The sequence below is a fragment of the Zalophus californianus genome, chromosome 2 (assembly GCF_009762305.2).
Source record: "Zalophus californianus isolate mZalCal1 chromosome 2, mZalCal1.pri.v2, whole genome shotgun sequence".
NCBI classification, from domain to species: Eukaryota; Metazoa; Chordata; class Mammalia; order Carnivora; family Otariidae; genus Zalophus; species Zalophus californianus.
The window spans coordinates 144,094,029-144,110,308 of NC_045596.1; positions in this window are offsets into that span (position 1 = coordinate 144,094,029).

Below are 16,280 nucleotides of genomic sequence, written 5' to 3' on the forward strand. Positions count from 1 at the left end.
CATTTTTCCAGTAATTGTATTCTAAGTTATTTATAGTTATTGTTTTATTGACAGAAGAATGATAGGTCAGGGTAAGCCAGTATCTCTGGCATATCTATTGTAAGGGCATTGGATGGGGGTTGGTCTGGCAAAAGTTTGTGATAGGAAAAAACAGTAGTGATGAGGTGTTCTTAACATTCTTCATCTCTGACCTTTAGAACCTAAGGGGAGGCAGATATGGGGGATTCAAAATTCCCATTTCAAAGTCCTTCCAACCACTCCTACTGGTTTCAATTACCATCCTGGCCTGTCACTATCTACCTGAAATTCTACTGTTAGTGATATTTATTTCTTTGATCTTGTTTAAAAAGTTATCAGGTTCAAATGAGAGACAATGGACTCTGAAAAACAAACTGAGGGTTCTAGAGGGGAGGGGGGTGGGGGGATGGGTTAGCCCGGTGATGGGTATTAAGGAGGGCACGTTCTGCATGGAGCACTGGGTGTTATGCACAAACAATGAATCATGGAACACTACATCAAGAACTAATGATGTAATGTATGGTGATTAACATGACAATAAAAAAATTAAAAAAAGTTATCAGGTTCAAACTTATTTGGAGGTTTGTTGAATAGCTGGATGGGCATAAGACCTAGGAGAAGCAGCTCTAAGATAGGAAGCTAGTGAAAGCCCGGACATCAGGAATGAGGAGGAAAAAATGAAAGGGAAGGTTGAGAACTGACAAAACCAAGATTACATATTCAACCTCCCCTGCCCCTCATTTAATTTGGCCTAATTTCCTCAAATTGCTGCTTCATAAAAGGGTTAATTGGACCAGTAACTCATGTAAGATCTGAACTGCTAGTCTGGGATAACTCCAAATGCTGTCTTCAAAAGTAACACCCAACTTATACCCTCTCAATAATGAAACACCATTTGTTATTAATAGCTACATTTCAAATTAATATACTTATATTGTCTACCATTAGAAAGGATTTTAGGTGGTTTAGAATTGTTCTCTTACCACTTGAAGCTTATTTAAAACCAAATGAAATAAAGCTTCCCAAATAGCCACTCCAATTAATACACACACATTTCACATTTATATAGTGATCCCTGTACTTCATGCTCCCTATTAGAGAAAGAGCATTGCTGTATTATACCATGGACTTGACTGTTCTGATTCTAATACTATGTGTAATATTAATTCTCACTATTTCAGAATCTCTTAGACTGCTGGCTGACTGGCTTCAACTTTAGAGCCCCAAACCTAAAATAATAGTTAGTAGCTACATCTAATACTAATTTTATACTTAAAAAGTTCATTACTATAACATACGCAGTAGGTCAGACTTCCTTAAAGGATCAAGTGTTATGGGTAAACTGATAATGCTTAAGAAGAATACTTTGTCCATTTATGAAAAGATTTCTGAGAGCTGCTAAGGGGGCACAAGCTAGGAAGAAAATAGTCAAATAAATTGTAATCTGATTATGTCAATATCATTTCTAAAAACAAATAGATCTCAAACCATGATTCAGGCAGCAAAAGCTAATAATAATTTAGTGTGGAACTACTATTTTTGCCCATATACATCTGGGTGGTTGAAGCAATCTGATTGTATGATTAGGCACAAGTCCAAGCTGTAGAAATACTATGCTCTAAAATAGTTATGTGGGAAACCATTGGAAATGTGTCTCAGCCTCCGAGAGATTTCAACCTGGTGAATCAGTACATTTTTTCCCCCTGATATTTGACGTTCACACTTATTGGCAAACAAACACACAAAGAAACCAAAAAAAAAAAAAAAAAAAAAAGCATGTTTTCTAGCATTTTATACTAATAGCCATAATCATGGTTGATAATATTATATAACTCTTAATATTCTGGGGAGCTCATGATGTTTGACAGTTATATTTGCCCCCTGATCCTTAAGACAGCAGGGAAACACAAGGGTAAAGAATGGCAAGATAGGGGCGCCTGGGTGGCTCAGTTGGTTAAGTGACTGCTTTCGGCTCAGGTCATGATCCTGGAGTCCTGGGATCGAGTCCCAATCGGGCTCCTGGCTCAGCGGGGAGCCTGCTTCTCCCTCTGACCCTCTTCCCTCTCATGCTGTTTCTCTATCTCTCTCTTTCTCTCAAATAAATAAATAAAACCTTTTAAAAAAAAGAATGGCAAGATATTTCTGGACAAAATGTGGGCCATCTAAGTGGAAAGCTATTCATAAATAATAAATCTGTAGATACATGGGATTTAAAAACCTGAGTGTCCCTGTTAAATGTTTCTCTTTGTATATGATAACCCTCAACTTTTAAATTTCATGAATAGTCAAAATATACAGCATGTACTCTTAGGTTCTTTTCTCTCCCTCCCCCTCCTCCTCCTCCTCCTCCTCCTCCTCCTCCTCCTCCTCCTTCTTCTTCTGTTGTTGTTGTTTCAACTGATTGCCAGTTTCAGTGCCCTAAGATCTAGGAGTCTGAAAAAGAATTGTCCTTTGATAACTTTAGTGAGGTACTGCTTATTAGCCTGACATACTGAAGATAGATGGAGGTTTCAAATTTGTTTTGGAGCTTCTGGAAATTTCTTCCTCTCTAACAGTGATTGAGGCAATCAAAATGCTGGATCAGAAAAAAGAAAAAATATATATGAATGTAATTTTCATAGACCCAAGATTCTATGGTTACAAAAACCATGAACTGATTTCAGGGATGATAACAGTAATAGGAATGCTTTAGGTTTAGAGAATTCAAGTCTTTTCCATGCATATATGGTCAATTAATTTATGACAAAAGGGCCAAGAATATAGAACGGTGAAAAGGGTAGCCTGTTTAATAAATGGTGCTGGGAAAACTGGACAGCCATATGCATAAGAATGAAGGTGGATCCCTATCTTACATCATATACAAAAATCAATTCAAAATGGATTAATGACTTGAACATAAGACCTAAAACCAGAGAACTCACAGAAGAAAACATAAGGAGTAAGGTCCTTGTTATCGATCTTGGCAATGATTTTTTTGAATTTGACACCAAAAGTAAAGGAAACAAAAGAAAGAACAATTGGGACTACATCAAATTAAAAAGCTTCTGTACTGCAAAGGAAACATCAACAAAATGAAAAGACAACCTATGGAATGGAAGAAAGTATTTACAAATCATATCTCTGATAAGAGGTTCATATCCAAAATACATAAAGAACTCATACAACTGAATTAAAAAAAAAAATCACCCAAATAATCCAGTTTAAAAATAGGCAGAGAACCTGAATAGACATTTTTCCACAGGAGACATACAAATGGCCAACATGTACATAAAAGGATGCTCAGCATCACTAATTGTCAGGGAAATGCAAATCAAAAGTACATTGAGATAACAGCTCATATCTTAGAATGGCTATCATCCAAAAACAAGAGATAAGGGGCGCCTGGGTGGCTCAGTCGTTAAGCATCTGCCTTCGGCTCAGGTCATGATCCCAGAGTCCTGGGATCGAGCCCCGCATCGGGCTCCCTGCTCTGTAGGAGGCCTGCTTCTCCCTCTCCCACTCCCCCTGCTTGTGTTCCCTCTCTCCCTGTCTCTCTCTCTGTCAAATAAATAAATAAAATCTTTAAAAAAAAATAAGAGATAACAAGTGTTGGCAAGGATGTGGAGAAAGGGAAACTCTTGTGCACTATTGGTGGGAATGTAAATTGGTGCAACCACTATGGAAAACAGCATGGAGGTTCCTCAAAAATTGAAAAATTGAACTACCATATGATCTAGCAATTCCACTACTGGATATTTATCCACAGGAAACAAAATCACGATCTCAAAGAGATAGCTACACCCTCAAGTTCATTGCAGCATTATTTGTAATAGCCAAGATATGGAAACAACCAAAGTGTTTATCAACATATAAATGAATAAAGAAATGTGAGAAGTAGGAGGGAAAAATGGTGGCAAAGTAGGAAAAAATGAATAATCCAATTAAAATGGGCAGAAGACATGAATAGACATTTCTCCAAAGAAGACATAGAGATGGCCAACAGGCACATGAAAAGATGCTCATCATCACTTACCATAAGGGAAATGCAAATAACAACTACAATGAGATATCACCTCACACCTGTCAGAATGTCTAAAATCAACAGCACAAGAAACAACAAGTGTTGGCAAGAACGTGGAGAAAGGGGAACCCTCCTGCACTGTTGGTGGGAATGCAATCTGGTACAGCCACTCTGGAAAGCAGTATGGAGGTTCCTCAAAAAGTCAAGAATAGGGGCACCTGGGTGGCTCAGTCGGTTAAACATCTGACTCTTGATTTCAGCTCAGGTCATGATCTCAAAGTTGTAAGATCGAGCCCCACATTGGGCTCTGCACTGGGTGTGGAGCCTGCTTAAGTTTCTCTCTCTTCCTCTGCACCCCCCCTTAAAAAAAGTTAAAAATAGAACTAATCTACGACCCAGCAATTGCACTACTAGGTATTTACCCAAAGAGTACAAAACACTAATTCAAAGGGATACATGCATCCCTATGTTTATAGCAGCATTATTTACAATAGCCAAGGTATAGAAGCAGCCCAAGTGTCCATCAACATATGAATGGATAAAGAAGATTTAGTATATATCTATATACAATGGAATATTTACTCAGCCATAAAAAAGAATGAAATCTTGCTATTTGCAATGACATGGATGGAGCTAGAGAGCTTTATGCTAATTGAAATAAGTCAGAGAAAGAGAAATACCATATGACTTCACTAATATGTGGAATTTAAGGAACAAAACAAAAAAGTGAAAGGGGGAAAAAGTGAGAGAGAGGAAGGCAAACCAAGAAACAGACTCTTAACTCTAGAGAACAAACTGCCCGTTACCAGAGGAGGGGGTGGGTGAGGGGATGGGTGACATAGGTGATGCGGATTAAGGAGTATACTTGTTGTGGTGAGCACCAGGTGACTAAACTAAAAACTTAAAAAAAGAGAGAGAGGGGTGTCTGGGTGGCTCAGTCGGGTAAGCATCTGCCTTCAGCTCAGGTCATGATCCCAGGGTCCTGGGATTGGGCCCCGCGTCGGGCTCCCTGTTCAGCGGGGAGACTGCTTCTCCCTCTCCCTCTACCTGCTGCTCTGCCTACTTGTGCTCTCTCTGTCAAATAAATAAATAAATAAATAAATAAATAAATAAATAAATAATCTTTTAAAAAAAAGAGAGAGAGACAGAGGGAGATTTGACACAGAAGGCATTGAGGCAGAGATTGGACTGATGCACCAGAAGCCAAGGAATGTGAGTAGCTACCAGAAGCTGAAAGGTATAGGGAACAGATTCTCCCCTAGAAGTTGCAGAGGAGCCTGGCCCTACTGACACCTTGATTTTGATCCAGTGAAATTGACTCCAGACTTTTGGCCTCCAGAACTGTGAAAGAACAGACACTGGTTTGTATGCATTTTTCAACATTTTGTGTACAAATTGTTATGTGGATATTAGTTTTCATTTCTACTTATTTTATACTTGGAGTGGAATTACTGGTCATTTGGTAAGTGCAGAAACTGCTGGACTGTTTTGCAGTTGATTTCAGACTTCTGACCTTTAGAACTGTGAAAGAAAAAAATAAATTTCTGTTGTTTTAAACCAGCAAAAAATAGAAAGCTTTCCAAAAAAAAAGAAAAGAAAAGAAATGTGAGAAGTAGAATATTATTCAGTCATAATAAAGAAGGAAATCCTGCTATCTGTGACAACATGGATGAACCTTGAGGGCATTATGCTAAGCGAAATAAATCAGACAGAGATACATATATATGGAATCTACAAAAAAACTGTAGAAATAAAGAACATATTGGTGGTTGCCAGAGTTGGGAGATCTAAGGGCAAATGTGGACAAAAGGTACAAACTTCCAGTTACAGGATACATAAGTCCTGGAGATGAAATATGCAGCGTGGCGTCTGTAGTTAGCAATAGTGTATTGGGTATTTGAAAGTGTGCATATAGTCAAATAGTTGTAGGAGTGGTTTTTTGTGCAGCAGTAGATAACCAGAACAATGCACTACCTCGGACTGGGTGCAGACACTGCAGCTTGTACCACTATGATCACATGGGCTAGCACGAGTCGTATGACAAAACCTCTGCCACTGCTGGCCCTGGAAGAAGGAAGGACAGCAGCTTCCATGGGTCACCACCTTCCTCCTGGACCTCTAAATATGCTAGGTCTTCTTTGCAGAGCCATGTCCTCGCTGCAAGGGAAGCTGGGAGAGTATTGGGCATTTTAAGCTTCTAGAGTGAGGGCTACCCTCTGTCGCATGAGGTGGAAGATTCTTCAAACACAAAAAGGGGGTTTAGATAGTAAGCTGCCTAAAGGAATGGCAGACGACCATCACAGCATGTGCTGCCAACACCAGAGTGGAGATGGGCAGAATGAGCTGCCTTCTGCGGGGCTCTGCCAAGAATGCAGGCTCCGTACCGCCAGAGTGGTGAGAAGGAATCAAGGTCGGAAGGGAGGTGCTGCGCTCTACGGAAGGCATGACTTTAGGGTTGTTACACCACGCAATTGCATTCGAGTCCTGGGACTTTTAAGTTAGTACTGAACTTCCTCATTTTGCAGATTCCCTAGATCCTAGCATTACTGTGACCAAAGTCCTCCAGTGGCATCCCATCTCAAATTAAAGTCACAGATCTTTAAATTGCTGACCAGGGCCTGGGAAATTTGCCTCTTCCTCCATATCTTATGCCCTGTGGCTCCCCATCACTAGCTCACACTGGATCCTTGCTGCTCCTGGAACACACAGAGTGCTCTTCTCTCTAGGCATTTTGTACTTATTCCTCCCCCTACCTAGAAATTCCTTGTTCGGATATCCACTTTGGCTTGCTCTCTCAATTTCCTTAGGGTTCTTCTCCAATATTACCCTATTATTGAGGCCTTCACATAAAGACCACTACATATGGACTAGGGACCTGTCCCCACCTACCACACTTCATTTTCTCTTTATGCTGCATTATTGTTTTTGCCTTAGCAAAAATAAATAAATATCATATTTTTGCCTTGTTCACTGCTGCACTTCCAACACCCAGAATTGTACCTAGCATATACATTAGTGGGCATTTAATAACATTTGTTAAATTAATGATTATTGTCATCATGAATGAATAGAGGAGAATGGAGAACAGTACAGCCAACAGACGGGCCAGGGTGTCCTTGATCACCAGGCTGTGGTAGCATTTGTATATGACCCAGTGAGTTGATAACTTCCTGGCAAGTTATAGGTGTCTTGTGTCTATTAACGTGTTGGTAAAGATAGGTGTCCAGTTAGTTGGATTTAGACACATGGGCATGAAATGCTCAAGGTTTTCATATTGTCTCGAGTTGGCAAATGCACAAATCTATCAAATTGACAGGCTAAAAGTACCATGTGCATTGACATGAAGATACCAAGAACTCAGCTGTGTTGGCAGTATTTATCTTCCCCAAAACTCAGATGTGTATCAACCATCCCTAATCAAGTAAGAAAATTCCTGGAGGCACGACAAATGGAAATGAAAATTGGATTCATGAGTAAATACTTTCATGAGTCTGAGATGGACGAGTTTAAACAAACCCAAGACAGTCTAATTTATCGGGATACTTTTATCAAGCAAGGGTAAAGGGAATATCACAGGAGATAGGGCCAGTAGTCCTTTGGGCTGCCGAACTTGTATTTCGATTCTAAACCACACCGTAATGATCATTAGTCATTCATGATAGAAATCAATGATTCCACTTTTCTGACAGCGTTTATTCGCTGTTCCCAGGAACTGCCTTCTCTCTTCTCTCAAGAGGGCATTTAGGACTTGAATCTCTTTCCCTTGGCTTGTTTATTGTGTACTGTTCATTTGCAGAGTGGCCACAGTATCCCGTGCCAGTTTGGCAGTGTGAGGAGGGTTCGCTCTCACATTCTCCCAAGAATCAGTGTTAGCTCTCCAGTGACTTTGAATTCCCTTCCAAACGTTGGCTGTGGCTGGAGAGGCCAAGAACTTTATTCCAATCAGTTCTAGTTTCTATGGCTACGAAAGTCCCCTGAAAGAGTGACAGAAAATAAGGGCAGATTGTTCTCAATTTCTGAATTCACTGATATAAAGTGTTAAAAAAAAAATCCACCCTCTGAATCCATTCTCAAATTGATTATTCTCTTTCTTTCTCTCTCCCCACTCCCTCCTCCTCTTTCTCTCTCTCTTCTGCCATTGAGATTACGGCAAATACCACGGGTTGTCACCCAACTACCATTCATCTGTATTGTCTTCCTTTTTAATAGAACCCTGATTTTGCTCACCCCTCTTAATAGTTGTGGATTTCCGGGGGGGGGGGTGGCCCTATCAACAGGGTATGTATTATGGTTGCTATAAGCCGGTGACTGACTTAAGGATGGACATTTCACTCTGTGCCAGAAATGAGATGTGGGCGGAAGTGTGCTGGGCGCACCTATGAGAAAGGTTTTCCTTCCTTAAAACAAAACAAACTAACAGGAATAAGAAGAAATCGCCTTTTCTTATTTTCTGTTTCCAAATGGCAAGTAGGAACAGACAATATCTGCAGTTGCTTTTGCTACCTGGATAATCATGAGGGAACCCCATTGAAGGACTAAGGACAAAATGGGACTATTGAAGCCTGGAGAAATCTTAGTACTCAATTATGCTGATGATTTAATCAATCTGGGAAACTCTCCAGAGTTCTTGTTATGTGAGATTAGAAAAAAAAAAAAAATCCTAACGCTGTTTAAATCATTTGGAGTTGGGTTTTCTCCTAGGGCAGCCAAAAGCATCCTAACTGAGCCATTTCACTTCTGGTTGTTTGCTCAACATGTCTTTATAATTCCTCTCTCTTCGTTGGACTTTCGAACAATAAGCCTTCCTAGGAATTAATAAGTCAAGATAGTAAATATGATGAGTCTCTATTTGCAACAGAAGACAAATTATTGATTCTATTTTTAAGTGCTAGAAAATTCAGTGTTATTTGTATTTTATTTTCAATATACAAAAATGCCATTGCATATTCTCATATCACAGCAGGCTCTTAAAGTCCTACCGTGTGAGGGAGTCCTTGTTACGGGTGGGAGAGATGCGTTGTGTGAATGGAGATCTTGGTTCTTGAATTCCCCACAGAAGATTTATGCTCAAACAAAGCAGCCAGAAGGAAGGTAGCAAGCACAAAGCAGTTTATTAAGGACAGTACACTCTCAGGAAGGGAGAGCAGGCAGGCCCAGGGGTAGCAACTGCCCTGAGATTATAGGGGTCTTTTCTTTTTATGTGAGAAGAATCTTGGGTCATGGACAGGAGCGGTCTCTAATGGAGGCTGCTTCCAATCATCTGGGGGACTCTTCCCACAGGTTGGGAGGGGGAGTTTTTGACCCTACAAGGTTTGTACTGGAACTGTCATGGCAGCCTTCCCCCAGGGGAGTGGGAGCTCAAATCACAATACAAATGCATTATAATGAGTCTAGGGGTTACCCTGGGGCAGAGGTAGAAGAGGACAGCACACGCTCTGTACCTGTGCCTCTTGGTCTCTTAGCCCCCAGGGTCCTGGGAGCCACAAGGCCAGGATGTTGACGGGTCTTGGAAGCCATAAAGTCAGGATGTTGTGCCTCGGGGCTTCTAATGTGTCACCTGTTTACCACTGCTTTTGCCCTCAGCTCATGTCTAATTAACTGCCTACTCTGTCAGTCCAAGGACAAGAAGATATTTAATAATTCCAAATGTACCAAGAGAAAACATTCCTGTCAAATTGCATGTTTATATACTCATATATGTCAATTTTGAGGTACTAAAGGGACTTTTAAAAATCACATTAATAATTATAATTGTTCCAAATGTTCTGTTTTCTTTATGTTCTCCCCACTATTTCTGCTAATGGCACTATAATTCTCTTAGTCATCCAGGCTTAAAATCTCCAATTTATTTTTGGCTCCTCCTACTCTCTTACTCCAGAAATAATCTTTTGCCAAGCCCTCAATAATGCCATCTTAGAAATACTCTTACATCCCTTCCATTTGCTCTACTCTCACCGCCACTAACTTAGTTCATCAAAAGTCTTCTGAACTGCTTTGCAGAAAGTTTCCATGTTCTCTCCATTCTTCTTTCTTTTTTTTTTAAATTTTATTTATTTATTTAGAGAGAAGGTGGGCAAGCAGAGGGAAGGGTAGAGAGAGGGAGAGAGAGAATCTCCAGCAGACTCCATGCTGAATGTGGAGCCCACTGAGGGGCTCAATCGCACACCCTGAGATCATGACCTGAGCCAAAATCCAGAGCCAGAGGTTCAACTGACTGAACCACCCAGGGACCCCTCCATTCTTCTTTCTAAAGCAGAGATCTGTCATGCTTACTTTCTCCTTAGTGTGTCCACACTGCCCAAGGAAAAAGCCTGAGCTCTACATGCTGGCATTCAAGGTCCAAAGAGTTGGCTCCAACTGACCTCTCAACCTTCCTTGTCACCGCTGTCCTCTTCACATTCTATGTTCTAGTCCAAGACAAGGTCCTTTATTCCCCTTTATTGACTTGACCCCTCATCTCACATTGAGTTTCTTTTTTTTTTTTAAGATTTTATTTATTTATTTGACAGAGAGAGACACAGTGAGAGAGGGAACACAAGCAGGGGGAGTGGGAGAGGGAGAAGCAGGCTTCCTGTGGAGCAGGGAGCCCAATGCAGGACTCGATCCCAGGACTCTGGGATCGTGACCTGAGCCGAAGGCAGACGCTAAATGACTGAGCCACCCAGGCGCCCCTCACATTGAGTTTCTTATCTTCATCTGTTCAAATCGTAACTACTGGTCACAGGTTATCTGAAATTACCTTTTTCTTTACAAAGATTTCTTGATTTCTCCCAGTCAAAACTATGATGCTCTTCATCCCTTGGATTTTACTGGGATTTGAGCTCTCTATTAATGAAGGCATTTATTACTTTTTAACCATCTATTACAATTATTTACTATATATCTTATGTCTTTTCTTAAAAGGTGAAGTTCTTGAGGACAGAAACCAGATCTTGTTCATTTTTGTGTTCATCTTGGAGCCTGGTATTTCCTTCATTGTGACAAATACTCAATAAATAGAGTTGAATTATTAAAGAGTGATCAGCTTTCTGTTCAGTCTTTTTCTTATCACCATCTGATCAATTAATATGTAATAAAATTTTGGGAAAAAGGGAAATTATTTGGTTCAGATGGTCAGTAATGGACCACACGAGGGAGAATTCTTTAAGAGCAATGAATTCAGAATTAGATTAACTACAAACAGGATAGGTAACTTAGTTTTTCATTTCAGAAATACTCTTAATCTGGAAGAGAGTTTGACTAACATATATGCTTCAGCATTATTCTCCAACTTTGTAAGTGCTTTTTGGTCTTTCTTCTGAAGATTTTTGAATTTTACAAAAAGATGGTTGTTTGTTTTACTGGAAAATACCACTTTTCAATTAGTCAAAAGTCATATGCATTAATATCAAGATGAAGGATAGTTTTATAAAAAAAATGCCTAGTTCTTCCCTAGGCAGAACTTCCTTTCTGCTTGTCAAAGTTAGTGCACTGCATCTCACTTGTAGGTATAGTGATGAGATGCATAATTACCTAGTTAACAATTTACATAAGGGAGATTCTGTTGAACTTCTGGAATCTCTAATCTGCTGGCCTAAAGAAAAACAATGCAATACATACCCATGCACGGGGGAATTCTGAGAAATATTTAGGATTACTCTCCACATTTTCTCACCCTTAATTTTTTCCTGCTGTTTAGCTTAAGTTTAGTACACAGTGTAAAACAGAAGTAGACCTAGAGGTTATTAGATTAGAGAAACTGTATGGTAAATGCACCCCATTCATTTCCAATATTGCTTATTGGATAAGAAGATAATGTAACCCAATAACACAGTAGGATTTATTCTGACTCAGTTAGTTTAAGGACAGATTACAAAGAAAGCACTTGATAATTGGTAAAATTGAATTCCTTAGTCCTTAGCAAGAACAATTAAGATTTTATTTGTATAATGTTCTCATAAAAGTAAAAAACAACTGGGCCCACCTTTAATCCATAGCTGGATCTGACAGTTCCTTTATCAAGTGGTGATAAAGAGGTCAAATGGAGCTCAGAGAAACACAGCAAATAAGTAGAGAGAAATGATTTACAAAGAGAGTTCAAAAGGATTTTTACTCTGCCGCTAAATAATACCTAGGGTCCAGCCTCTCGTGACTCTGCAAATGCTAGAAAATAGGATTTACAGTGAGATTGGGAAGACTGATGTTACATAAGAAGGCAGCAGCTGAGCCACCCTGCCAGATGCCAGGTCAGTGGAGCACTCTGGGATCCCAGAACTTTCTTACATTCATGCAGCAGCAATTATGGAACTAGGCCATTCAGGGGAGCGTGAAGAGTGGCCGCAAATGGACTCTAGCAGAGACAAGTTTGGAATCTGGCTCTGAGTTCTGCCTTCACCACTGCCTCTAGAATATTACTAAACTTCAGGATGGAGGGTAGTATTAGAACCAGGACAAAGAACTGGCTTATTTGGTTGTGAGTGTGTTTCCATCTGGATGGGGCATCAGGGAGGACGTGAGAGGGGATAGGTAGACTTTCATGGTTGCAGTTATCAGTCCCACTGTTGCAAGATCACATGTGTATCATACTGTGATGTGGTTCTGCCATTCTAAGACCTATCCTTTTGATGATCTATATTTACTGTTTCTGAGAATGACCAGAATGGCTCACATTCCTCTTGGCACTTCTTTTTCTTCCTTGCTTGCCTCTGGTGCCCGGTAAGGTGCTGGGTTGTATGTATACGTGTGTGTGCACACATGAACACATGCCCAGGTGTGATGGGGGTTGTGGGGCACATAGGTACATAAGCAGTTTCTCACATAGGGAAGCAGTTCAGGGCCTAATAGTGCAGGGCCTCTAAGACAAGTTTGCTCAGTGTCCCAGAGAACAAGATGAACAATGACAATAACGTTCTGAAGGCATTAACGATGTTCAGGGCGTGGGTCAGTGAAGGGTAGGCTCAGAAAGGGGAGAATGAGAATGAGTTTGTGAGGTCCAGGGATCAGGACAGTAAGGCAGAGTCAGGCAAACGGAGATAAATTGAGCCTAATCAGTTATGAAGGTTGGAAAGAGAGGTGGAATTAAGGAAATATGCAGCTTATCTTTCAAAGGCCTTTGTAAAATATGGAGGAAAAGTTAACTCACAGCACTCAAAGCAATTCATGTTTGGACATTTTTGTGTCTTAGTGGAGACATATGGTGACCAAGAATGGGTGGAGGGGCCAGAGATAATTAAGGCAGAAATATGAGTAAATGCCAATATCTCTTGGAGTGTATTCAGAAGTTGCCCGTGTAAATTTGAGCACCAGGCTACTGTGAAGCAGCTGGCTACCCTCAAGATGGGAGGAAAATGAAAGTGTTCATTACCCACGGGGGCTGAGGCCAGAGCTGGATAACTGGTCTAACGTGCCAAATAAAAAGACCAACATACAGGGGCATAAAAAGATAAGGAGAAACTGGGTTTCTCTGGGGAAAGAGGAGGAGGGAGGGAGACAGTGGTGAGTCCTTGAGGAAATGAAGCAGCATCAAGCTGCAGAAGGCTTCTGTGTCCCCATGAGTGGTGCGGTCCAATGGTGGCCCTTCGCATAGACCCTCTGGCATTCATGTAAGCGAAATGCACGCGGGCAACACCAGAATGTACAGGCTCAGGATTTCAGAGTCAATATACGTATCAGTTGGTGTATTGAGCTGGTTATGTCTATACCCTCTGCCTTCTCAATCTGGAAATAATTCCCTCACCTAATGTGCCCCATTTTCTTGCTCCTACAAGGAGGTCCATGTGCAGTGCTGCCCTGTTTGTGCCTCGAAAGCAAATCAGGGAAGACAAACACCTTATCATTTAGGAAAGGAAAATTTAAACTCATCAGCTGTTTGGGGATTATTTTTCCGTCGGAGCTAGTCTGCCTTGGTGAAGATTTAAGGGGGAGGCAGCATGAGCTCCAGGAACTGGACTCTCTAACCCTATTTTTCACTAGAATTTTGTTTTGTTTCTTTTGAGAACAAAACCAGGGCAATCCAAACAGGTAATGTATTAACCTGTTGGGATGCATGGACTGTCCACACCAATATCTGCACTGCAGAAAGGACAGGGTTTGATTTTGCTCCGTCTTCCAGTGACTATAAAGTTCTTGCAGAGAACATAACATGTGGTGACATAGAAGTAATTTCAATGTCACAATTCATTTCTCTTGGATTCGCTGCAGACTTTTAATTGGAGAACATTGTCTCACCATGACACAATTAGAATGGACCAAAGACTTTTAAACAGTCCTTTAAATAGTAAGTTAAAGTGTGAAAGAAGAGAACACAGGAAGAAATTTACAGCTATATTCTGTTCACAAAAAAAGGAATCTACCCAGAAAAACCATCCTGAGATCAGGGGAGTCTGTACAAGTATGGTTTTAGGTTCAAAGAGATTCTTCAAAATGTACTCTTTACCCTTCACTGGGCCCTATAAAAGAGGACATTTAATCCAATCCTAATAAATCCTAATTATCTAGAAGACTTAAGAGTTTTTATTTAATTAACATTTACTAAAGGCCAGTAATCCTTAAGTTTCTGTAGGAAGCACTGTGGCCATATGGCAATATGGGTGTGATTCCTGTTTGTATAGAGCTCACAGGCTGAAGACTCTAGTATGGTCTTGGGAAAATTACTTTATTGTTTTTTTAGAACACAGGACCATCTCTTAAGCTAATCTGCCTGTAAGATGGAGGGAGGATATGTATTGTTACAAAGGGGAGACCAAAGAAAAGTCCTAAGGGTTTTTACCCTGCTTTATCTAACTACTCTGGAAAAAAAAAAAAAAAAAAGACAGGAAATGTTATATCCCACTGTTGATAAACCACTGGAAACAATTTTTTAAGACTGAAATCCAGCATGTGCAGAGAAAACAGAGCAAAACTTAGGTAGAACAGGATAAAATTGAGCATTATAATTAGAGTATGGTGTATAGATTTTGTGTTTAATCCTGGAATTTGAGTGGAAAATACAGAATAGTAATGTCACTGATCTGGCAATTGTAAAGAACCTTTTTGAATGTGATTGAAATAAAGCATCCTAGTTAATGTATCACACTCAAAATAAATAAGTATTTTAAAGATGCTTTGATGTTGCTACTCAGCTGAAAGTCTGCCCTCCACTTTAACTGGGAATAATTTCTTGGAAGCGATTTAATAACTTGATTTTTTTATAACAGGACACTGCTGACTAGCTTAGAACAAAATGCTTTAAGTACTGAGGTTTGTGTCATTGAGGACAGAACAAGGATTAAAACTGAAGGGATTTTTTTTTTTACTAGAAATTAGATGAGTATAATTTTCCATAATTTTAATGACTGATTTGTATTAGCTAGTGCATGTACTATTTGCCATATTTTTAAAAATTCACTGATTATCTGGGCATGGCTCGTCCTGGGGAACAGTGTGAAATTTTAGTTTTTCTCATATTTATTTTTATTTATTTTTAGCTTTTTCATACTTCCCTTAGGCAACTCCTCTCATATTTCCGACAGGTCAGCATTCAGCTTTTTGGCTGCTCTGGACCTCTATCTAGGTCTGCCCTTCTGGATGTCTCCTTGGAGTCAAAATCATTCTTCTCCTCTCCCCTTTCAACACTCCTTGCCCCCTAGGTCCTCAGATCTTAGCTGGTTGTTAGGTAGAGTCAATAGGATTAAACCAATTCCTTTTCTGTATTCATGATGCCTGACAGAGGCTAAAAGTGATTATAAGCCTAGGATATTTGTGTAATGAGAGAAAACGTTATTCTGAAGGAACGAATTTTTCATGATGCCATTTCACTTTGAGTGAAATGGCTTTGAGTAAGGATCTTTTAAGACTCAAGTGACCCTGCTTAAGAATCTGCCTCCTGCACGTTCCCTCGAGTTGGGTAGGTAGAGGATCTTTTCCCTCAACGGTGTGGCCAGTTGTCTTGATTTCAATACTTGAGATGGTAACTGTCATTACTTGGGTTTTACTAAGGCCCTTGATGTTTAATATAGCCTCAAAATCGATATCTCATTATGGCCTAGGTGCTGGGCGTTTAAATTCTAAGTCCTGTCTTATCTAAGAGAGAAGAATACAAGGCTAACAAGACAACCAGTATCACAGACGTTGTTTGAATCTTTACTCATGATTTTCTGCCTCCCTTAGTTTTAGACTTTCTGGAGTACTAGACATTTTAGATACTGGAGGGACTACTTCTTCCCTTGAGACTTGCAAAGACATGTAAAAATCATGTCTTTGTTCTATGTTCAGTGTCTTTCGGCTACAGGAACAGTTTAGGGTA